Genomic DNA, 11,204 nt, shown 5'->3' on the forward strand with positions numbered 1-11,204 from the left:
GGTGGGGTGGGGGGTTATGTGGACCCCTTAAATATCCCATCATCTGAACGTACAATTTCACGTAGAATTCAAACCTGCGATGACAAATGAGGGGCCCCATTTAAAAAGTAAGATTGACCTCAAATGATTTTGGGGTGGGGTCCAGGTCATTTGGACCCCACACATATTACATGATTTGAACGTAAAATTGCCCGCTCTATCCGAATCCGGGATAAAAAATAGAGATTTCCATTAAAAACAACAAAGTTGATCTTCAAATAACCTTGAAAATCATTCTCAAGGTGAACACTGATCTGATAAGTAGATGACCCCACTGTTCTGAACAACTTTTATATGAACAATTTTTTTGTACAACATGAACTTTTCGAGATATTCAGGTCCGTCATTTAAAATGAGACACCCTGTATATACAGGGTGGACCATTTTAATCGAAGCACCCAGAAATATTTTTCCAGGTAAGGATGCGTGAAACATGTTTTAGACAAAAGTTGCTAGACTTCGAGGGGGACATAATCGGGTGACCTTGACTCTGACCTTGAGGGTCATTTTCAAGGTCATCCGAAGGTCAACTTTGTTTTTTTAAATAGAAACCCCCATTTTTGACCTCGGATTCAGAAAGAGCGGGAAATTCTACGTTCAGATGACCTATTATACGTGGGGTCTGAGTGACCACCAAGGTCGCCCCCAACATCACGTAAAGTTCAATGTTATTTTTTTCTTAATCTTTCCACCTAACTTCGACCTTTAGGGTCATTTTCAAGGTCATTTGAAGGTCAAATTTGTTTCTACTTTTCTATTAGTAGTAACAGTAGTAACAATTTCTACAATACTTGTTTTGGGAGTGTCTTGGATAGGGTAAATAAATCACACCAAAGTGTACAGTACACAAATTGATCTTATTTATCATGAAAAAATTATCATATTTATTATCTTTATTATTAATAATTAATCAGGAATCACAAAGCATTGTGAAGAAATCTTAATAATTACAAAAAATGTCGTTTCAAAATAATGTTACTCAAGTTAGAATTACGAACGGGTTTATGAAAAAGCTTACAACAAAAAAACCCTTACAGGAAGGGTCACCTAGATACTACATGTCTTATGTTTCAAGAACGTCGAATTCTTTGTTGTTTCTGAATCCGTGATAAAAAAGTAGGCTATTCCTAGAAACAGAAAGTTGACCTTCAAATGACCTTGAAAATGACCCTCAAGGTCGAAGTTAAGGTCACCAAAAGATGCCCCTCTCAAAATGCAATAACTTTTGTCTACATCATTTTTCTCTAAACCATACCGATCTTAGGTCAGTTAGGTAAAAAGATTAAGAAAAAAATAACATTGAACTTTACGTGATGTTAGGGGCGACCTTGGTGGTCACCCAGACCCCACGTATAATAGGTCATCTAAACGTAGAATTTTCCACTCTTTCTGAATCCGAGGTCAAAAATGGGGGTTTCTATTTAAAAAAACAAAGTTGACCTTCGGATGACCTTGAAAATGACCCTCAAGGTCAGAGTCAAGGTCACCCGATTATGTCTCTCTCGAAGTCCAGCAACTTTTGTCTGAAACATGTTTCACGCATCCTAACCTGGAAAAAGATTTCTGGGTGCTTCGATTAAAATTGTCCACCCTGTATACAGGGTGAGGAAAAAGTATGGAAACCCCGGAAAATTCGGAAAACCGCATGAGGTTAGTCATGAAACAAAGTCATACCCTATGTAACTTTCAACGAGAAACCCAACGATGACCTGCCATTTGCCCTTGAACTTCATTATCAAGGTTATTTCAAGATCAACCACTTTTTTTCATATGGGAACCCCTATTTTTTATACTGGAATCAAAAATAGCGATAAATTTTACGGGTGGGAACAATTCAAATCCGAAGATATCGTAACTCCTAATCCTCCTTTTAGCGCTAACCAGGAACGACATATTGACGTAGAAGGAATCTGTTCCCTTTGGGGTCATTTTTTTATAGTGAGGTCGCCTTGCCTCTCACTTCGGCGTGCTTTTTAATAATGAGTTCCTGTTGCCTCTCACTTTGGGATGCTTTTTTAATAGTGAGTTCCCCTTGCCTCTCACTTCAGGGTGCCTTTTAATAGTGAGTTCCCCTTGCTTTTCACGTAAATGAATTCACAACAGATGTTCAAATTGTTCTCCATTAGTTTTTTGACAGTAACCAATCCTATTGTAGAATGATTGAGTTGCATTTCGGATCATCTGCCGTGAAATGGCATTAATTTCTTGAACTATTCTATGTCTTAATTCTTTAAGATTTTGTGGATTACTTCTGTATACCCGATCTTTTAAATACCCCCACAAAAAGTAGTCCAAAGGGCTTAAATCTGGAGATCTTGGAGCCCACTCTACTATACCTTTTCTACCTATCCATCTATCAAAAAATGTTTCATTGAGGTATTGTCTGACATTTACACCGTAATGAGCTGGAGTACCATCTTGCTGAAACCATGTATTTTCAAAATCATCACCTCTTAAGGCCTGGATAGCTGGAACAATTTGATTTCGCAGAAGTTGTTCATAACTTACAGCGTTCAAATTTCCTTCGATAAAGAAGGGACCTATTATTATATCGCCTACTATTCCTGCCCACACGCTTAATTTTTTAGGATATTTAGTGTGACTTTCTCTCATCCAATGAGGATTTGTGTTGGACCAATATCTAAAGTTATGACGATTGACTTCGCCATTTAATTGAAATGTCGCTTCGTCTGAAAAAACAATGTTTTGTAAAAATATTAGATTTTCAGTAATCATTTGTATCATTGTCTCACAAAATTCTACTCGACGATCAGGATCATCCTCATTCAATTCCTGCACAAGTTTCATTTTATAAAGATGAAACTTGTTTACCTTTAAAAATTTAATAACAGATTTGTGATCGATCTCCTGCTGTGGTTTCAACTTCCAATTAATAGAAGTCAAGAACATATAAGATTTTAAAATCTAAATGATAACAATTTTTTAAATATTATTTGTAAAATTTGCACTTCTATTTTCTTTTCAAATTTTCACTTCTTTCAAATACCTTCAAAATAATTTTGTATTTCTAATAAACAATTAGCTTTACAGCCCATGAAATAGGAGAAAATGTAACTTTTAACGAAAAAAAACGTGACTTTCCAGTTTTTGACAATTTTAATGATATTTTATGCTCAAAGTAGTGACTTTCTATTTTCTAAAATGAATGATGAAGACTGCGAAAAAAATGAGATCCAAATGAACTGTGCCGTGTGAAAAAAGTGTTGTCTTCCTTTTTCAAAATTCTAAAAAAATACGAGAAAGATAGATTTTCAAAATGCTTTTTATTTGTTTTCTAGCAAAAATTAACCTTGTTTTTGTATTTTAAAAAAAATATTGTTTTCTCAGACGAAGCTACATGTCAATTAACTGGCGAAGTCAATCGCCAAACCTTAGATATTGGTACGACAAAATCCTCATTGGATGAGAGAAAGTCACACTCAATCTCCTCAAAAATTGAACGTGTAACAATAATAGGTCCCTTTTTTATCACAGGAAATTTGAACGCTGTAACTTTTGTGAAATCAGATTGTTTCAGCTATCCAGGCGTTAAATGTGATGATTTTGAAAATACATGGTTTCAAGGAGGATTAGGGGTCATGCTATCTTTGAATCGTTTCTACCCGTAAAATTTATCTTTCTTTTTGATTCCAGTATAAAAAATAGGGGTTGCTATATGAAAAAATGAGGTTGACCTTGATAAAGCGGTTCAAGGTTAAATCAGAGGTCACCGTTGGGTTCCTCGTTGAAAGTTACATAGGGTATAACCTTTGTTTCATGACTAACCTCATGCGGTTTTCCGAATTTTCCGGGGTTTCCATACTTTTTCCTCACCCTGTATAAACATTGTAATAACAAATTTGTAGCTAATACAGTTTATTTTACAGTGAGCTCTATAACTATTATTTCCCTAACTTTCATAGAAAGTCCTTGTGTAAATTTTGATTCTTTTTCCATTTTTAAAAAACGTAAAAACATCTTATTCTGATGCCAATATATTACTGGTACTATAAAATCAAAGCTTACATGGATTTATTACATTTATAATTACTATGTAATGTATCATGAATGAATAAATATCATGGTTATTGTGTTATTGATAAATGGATTTTGACCATAATTATCAAATTTTATTTTATTGTAAAAATTAATTGACTAATAAATTAATTATTAAATTTATTTAAACTACTTAGAAAGTCAACTACTCTCCGTACCCCGCATTGCATAAAGGTCAAAAATTAGAAAATTATTAACAAAACAAAAACAATTTTATTTTTATTTTTTTCATATGCTGTAACACGATGAGCACCAGCATTACTAATAATTAATAAAAACTAATACTGTCCACCATTCCTCGAATTATCACTGCCTTATGCCAAGAGCAACATCATCTACGCAGAAAATGGATAAATTCAACAACATGAAGTCTTGCCGAAATGCGAAGAAATTAATTATCGCATAAAATAAGCAAAAATAAAAATTACACGATATTCGAAATATAAATCGAAATATCTCTTAGCTAACTTATTCATATGTAAGTGTATGCTGTGCTAGCCACGCTGTGACGAATCGATAAGATGAATTCAATGATCTCGCTAGAAGTGCGATCGATGGCTCGCTCGACAATGTCTCGCGAGCAACTTCATGCCGAGGCTCGCTAGTGAGTTGCTCGGACCGCGGAGCGCGAAGGACTCCGTTTCCCGCCGTCGAAGTGACAACACCTGAGAGGGCTCCGTACTGTCTGCCTAGCGGATGAAGACGGGTAGTCCTGAGATAGTCTCTATTATTATTGGATCAGCAAAAATAATTAGACTGTGAGGCCCTGCAGCATGGGAAGAAGGTTTCTTCCACCATCATCGCCGATGGGGACTTGACGAGTTCATCCATCAAACTAGCCTAACCTAGCGTGAGTCGCCCAACAAAGTGCAAACCGTTTGAGATTTCGAACAATTTGAATTAAAATTGTAGAACGAGAAACGAAATGGCCGTTCGTGCGGAAGTAATGTAAATCTAAAATATGAACAGAGTGACCGATCTTATTTTATAAAATATATAAAGTGTAACAGAGTGATTTATTTTATTATAAAATATGAGTGATGGATTGAATTTATATAGTGTGAATCGCGTATTTAACTCAATTTTATAAAGTGCAACAGAGTGATTGATTTTATTTAGAATGCATGAATAGCGAGTGATTTAATGTTATGAGAATGATTTAATTCTGTAAGCTGGAACCGGAACGAATGTATGAAAAGACGAATGGCATGATTGATGTGATTTTATAGAGTGTGAAGGACAAACTTGATTGGATTAAGTGCCGAGATCGTGAGATTAAAGATCGGGGATTATAATGATCATTATCTAGGAATATGAAGTTGATCAATGTCTCTGTGCTCTACAAGTAAATAAACACCGAATTGTTCTTATGCGGGTTTTGATATTGGTTCTTTTGTTTTTATTACATTCCTAAGGCTTAAGTTATGTGATAATTTGAATAATAATAACAATATTTAAATTTAATATTTACAACGCCCACCTGTATAGTCTAATATAAACGAATTAGAAAGAGATAGCTTAATAAATTAGACAAGGAGGGCGCATCGCATTTACTTTGACGAGACCTAGTGAGAGATAGACTAATAGCCAAATCATATAAGAAACGGACAGCGCTTATTAATAAAATCTCGCTACTTCGAATTAATACTGCTAAGATCTACGACTAGGAGAAAATGATAAGAGAGGAAAAGCCGAGAGTGTGCCGATGGCTTTAAGATAGACTGGATGTCTGGTTCCAGCTATCAATTTTCTGAGCTTTTATAATTAATTTATTGTTGCAATTTTGTGAATTAAAATTAAAATATTAGCATCATAGTTCACTTGTGATCATTTTAATTCATTTTTACAAATTGTAAAACAATTATCCAGGACCTATTAGGCTGTCAGAATAATTTTCATACTTAATAATTGCCTGTGGAATTGCCGGGACATTTGTAGAAAATAATATTTAATTACTCGAAGCCCTGGGAGACTGAAATCTATTATAAAATCGGAATTACACCTCCATTACCCTAGTGTGAGTACCGCAAGATTTTTAATTCAGCTAGCCTTAATTTTTAAACAATTCCTCTCACTATTTAGCGGAAGGTATTGCGTGCCGGTTCTCAATTGAATTTCAATGTTCACGTAAAAGCAATGTGGAGCACTGATTAGCGTTCGCGCAACTCTAGTATTAATTTTATTATTTAGTTAAAATTAATTTCTCATTGGAGTATTATAAACAACTTCGCAACTTAATTATTGTAATTAATTTTAAGTGCCAAACCAACACACTCATACAACACACTACACTTCACATAATTTTTATTTTGTAAATTCCACGCTAACAATTACACCTTTTGAATTGATCAATAAAAGGCTCAACTTTTATATTAAAATTTATCAGCCGTGTAAACATCATAGTTTCCTACTCTTCACCTTCCTCTCCTGTATTACTACTAAGCGCGTCATAATCCCCGTAAAAGACAATAGACTAAGGAAAGTTGAAGAAAACAAGTTAATCCGACTATTTGCTATCGGAGTAACCGCGACCTTGAATACGCTCAACTCTGTATGCTTCGAAGCCGGCCTTGGCCTTAGCATTTTGCGTCCGCCAAATTTAATATCTAGAATTAAATCATTTGATCTGAATAATTATACGGAGTGGCACGCCTCCGGGGTCTAGGTAATTCTAGTAATATTGACACCTAGACAAAAAAGTCCCTGTCGCCCTTGTTTCCCCCATATTCCTTCTTAGTTTCTCAGATAAACCACCAGTACCATGGTGACCTGTTCGTCGGCAGAAACCACCGTGTAACATTATTAAGTAATGAAGTACTAAAATTAATAAGTTTAAAATGAATTTATAACATATCTAGCTTCGATAATGCTATACAATAAAAAATACGAATGACTACTGGAAAAAATATAGAGATTTAGTGTAATTTTCACGAATAATGTATAACGTACTATGATAGATGTAATGTAGCGCATTACAAGGTTTAACCGGAGAATATTGTATTATTTACAACATCTCAGAAAAATCGTACCCGTTCCTTGCCACCTCCTAACCAACCGAACAATTGTTTCCTATCCATGCCTTAAAAGAAACATTTTTCCGTTTTCGAATTCGTTCACTCATGCCCGAGACAGGGTTGGACGATTCTGTCAAAAAGCTTCCAGCAGTTGACTTCAGATCTCACAATTTTTGTAAAGCGGGAGCGAAAATTTTGAGGTATGAAGTCAACTGCTGGAAACTTCTTGACAGAATCACCCAACCCTGGCCCGCAGTGATGAAAATCCGATGACGCTACAAAAAAATTTATTTTTATGAAGCTGTATCGTATCAATATCGTTTATATAACTATGATCAAGATTTACAGCCGGCATTCCCATAGCATCTTGATCATAGCTGTATAAACGATATAGATGTGATACGACTTCGTTCGTTCGTTTTAATGGCTGTGGGTGCCTGAGGATTCTGATGCGCTACAATGTGATACGACTTCGTGAAAATGATATGTTTTGTAGCGTCATTGGATTCTCATCACTGCTGGCTCGACAAAGTGACGCAACAAGTCGAATAGCACGATCTGAAGCGTATGCCGAAGAAAAATGGAGCGCACAAATACATACAACCCGACCACGTGTTGCCGGTCTGAGGAAATGCATGCGAATAACAGACGGAAAAACGCAACAAAAATTTATACGACTAAAACCACGGGTGTGTTACACACTCGAGCATAGCCAAAAACACTTCGGGGAAACTGACACATCTAGTACTACCGGGAAATCGAGAATGAGGCAACAGTCAGCAATCAGCTGTGCCAGGCTGCGCTTTTATCATTCGCAGCAGCGTGAATAATGAAAGCGCTATTGATATCACGTATTAGTTAAGCCAATAAAAGGATAGCTTCTTGGAACCGATGTCCGCCCTCATCAACGATGCGCTCAAAGGTAGAAGTAAATATTATACATGCGGCAAAATATATTTATAGACCAAGTGGGGAAATAAATAAGGAATAGACGATTGCGAAACTGGCGAGGATAAGAGGGCGCATTCAAAATTCGAATGAAAATTTAAACCATTGATAAAATTTTGCATGTCAAGAAGGGGAGAGTGAAACGATTTTGCCACTGTTCGTCTAGGAGTATGCGGGAAAATTTTCTTCTCGCAGTCGAGATACTAAGCCACAGACTAGCCGATCAAAGGTTTTTCGTTGAGTGAATCCGACGCACAATTGAGGTAAAGTGACGCTGTCAAATCCCGCGATACTTGGTGTCCGTAGCGACTTGAAAATACGTGTATAGTAGAAAATAGGGACGTGGGGATCTATCACCGAAAAATACAAATCACGAATTCGTGGTGCTACTCTGCTAAAAATAAAGTATTAAAAATGATAAAAAATGGATCAATCATTTTTAATCCTAGATCTGAATCCTTGAAAAGTTGATTAAAATGTATAAAAATCATACATTATAAAACCAAGTGATTGAAAGCGATTAGAATTTATTGGATCGATTAGGATTGAAATGGATTAAATCAAATAATATTGTATACTTTTTAGTAAAAAATATCAGCATTGAATATCTTTCATTTAAAGAAAAAGATAAGCTTAAATTCACAAATCCCATGATATTGTTACGAATGCGGTTTATAATATCGAATTCGTACGTTTGTATCCACGGCAACGTCAGAATAAATATTTTTCTTGTTGTTTAGTTAGTTGACGCCTGAGCGTTAAATTGAAAGCATCACGTTTGTGTTTGAATAAAGTTTAGTTTGAGTTATTTGCGTATTTTTATTGACTATACGTAAACATAACATTTTGGGGGCTCGTTCGTTTTTTGAATTTGTTCGGACTTTTCTTGAATTTGTGACAGTGAACTGTTTGTACAACATGAGTTTTCAAAAATCTGAAAAAACAACGCGTACACCATCGCGCGTGCCGCGGCAGACAAAGACGAGGGCACAGTCTGCAATTGAATCTGCGACCACCGCTGCTGCTTCAAACGACACTGCTACATCGGACATCTTCGAAGTGGAAGCCACTATCGAAAATTTAAATACATCATCCGTTAATATTTCTAATTCTACATCTGCTCAACAAACAATTTTGCCTTCGAGCTTGCCGAACGACCCGCTGTCGTTGGATCAAGGTTCATGCTCGTTAACTTCTTTGCCGGTGGATGAGATACAACTTATACGTCAAGAACCAGTACAATGTTGTGTGCTATCGGTTGACGAATCACAGTCTTTTCTTCGCCAACTTAATGCAGCAAAGGCAGAATCAGAAAAACTATGTCTTGAAGTTGCAGCTTTACGTCGTCTTCGAGAGGAAGATGCACAAGCTAACCGAGAAGAACGTGACTGATTAACTCAACGACAAGCTATATTAGAGAAAGCTAACCAAGACGAACATCGCTTACGAACCGACATTGAATCACAGTTTCGCAGAGAACTAGCAGAGATGTAATTACGATTAACACAGCTAAGCAACTGCAGTACATCTATCATTTCACCATCGGTTTTTTGTAATGTTGTATCGATTCCATCTACCTCTATTTTTTAAACCTCTCCACAAACACATAACCCTACTCTTACACATACATCTGTTTCAATCTCTCAACATTCGCTATATACCCCTATATCATCTATAAATGTAAATACATCCAACCTTTCTAACACTCAACCACTTCCAATTGCGAATACCCATATCAATTTAGGATATAATCTACAACCCGACACTTGTGATGGTACTTCATCCTTCCGCGATTTCATTCATCAGTTCGACATTATTGCTTAGTTTAATAGATGGGATGACAACAAAAGTTGTTGTAACGGTCCTATTTATGAGCTGTTTATTAAATCACTGCAACTAGTCTAACGTATTTATCTGTTTAGTCAAAACAATACATTAAGCGGCGCTACCACACTGTTTACGCGACTGTATACAAATAAGAGTCCAGTCAAAACAAACAGCGTGACGTCACAAATAATAGACATAGATATAATGATCCATAATGTTGAGAAAAATATGTTAATTATAGATAATTTGAATATAACAAAGTATCGATTATATAGATTTTAACATGCAGATCCACAATATCTCATTCAATTATAAATTAATAATGAATATCAATATGTAAGGTTAATTTATTTATTAACATATGAAATATTAGAAAAATATAAATAATTTATATGTAAAATGAATAAGCATAGAACATGAGTAAGAATTGGTTTCATTAATAACAGCTAAATAACAACTGTTATTAATAAATAAACAATTAATAATTTATTTAAACAATAAGCTATATATAAAACGAAAATATTAAGTTAATACTTGATAATGATAATTTTATGATTTAGAAATCTTAGATAACTAATCTAATAATCGCATATTAAGATTAGAAGAAAACCGTTACAAATATGAAAAATTAGTCATAATTCAAATGTTATTAATTAATTTAAATATTTAATTTTAGAGAATACTTCCAAAATTAATCAACTATAAAGTTATATGAAATTTTAATAATTTTCTATTGTAAATAATGTAATATCACGTTAATTAACTTTATTAGTTAATAACTTTTGACGACACTATTGGCGATAATTGTATATCGTATAAAATCAATAAATAACTAATTCTGTAAAATTTACATGTGTTAAAAACTTAATATTAATGGTTATTTACTTGTAAATTAAGAAAAATCATTTCTCAAAATTCGCGAATGTCTCTCGAATTTTCGATGAAATCTCTCCTGCAATAATAAGCAGGAAAATCTGTGTATAAATAGGCCCACCTTTGCACAGGCTAGAAGCATTCACTTCTAGCCTTGCAAGGTGAGCGCATGAGTCTGAATAAACTTGGATTAATACCTAAGTTCTTTCTCTCATTGTGATTAACTAAGCAAGACTAACCTTTCCTTATAATTTGAGCTCGACTTATAGAACATCTCGCGCTATAAGAAACTTGGGCCGAATTATATCCTATCAAAGAAAGACTTTAGCTCTGCTTATGGGACAATTCGCACCATAAGAAACTAGGGCATTGTCTGACTTTCCTCGATATATTGCAATTACTTATGTATATTTGATTTACTTATTTATTATATTTGATTCATTATCT

Source organism: Phymastichus coffea, unplaced genomic scaffold, assembly GCF_024137745.1.
Source record: "Phymastichus coffea isolate CEN01 unplaced genomic scaffold, Cenicafe_Pcof_1.1 PCOF00006, whole genome shotgun sequence".
NCBI lineage: Eukaryota > Metazoa > Arthropoda > Insecta > Hymenoptera > Eulophidae > Phymastichus > Phymastichus coffea.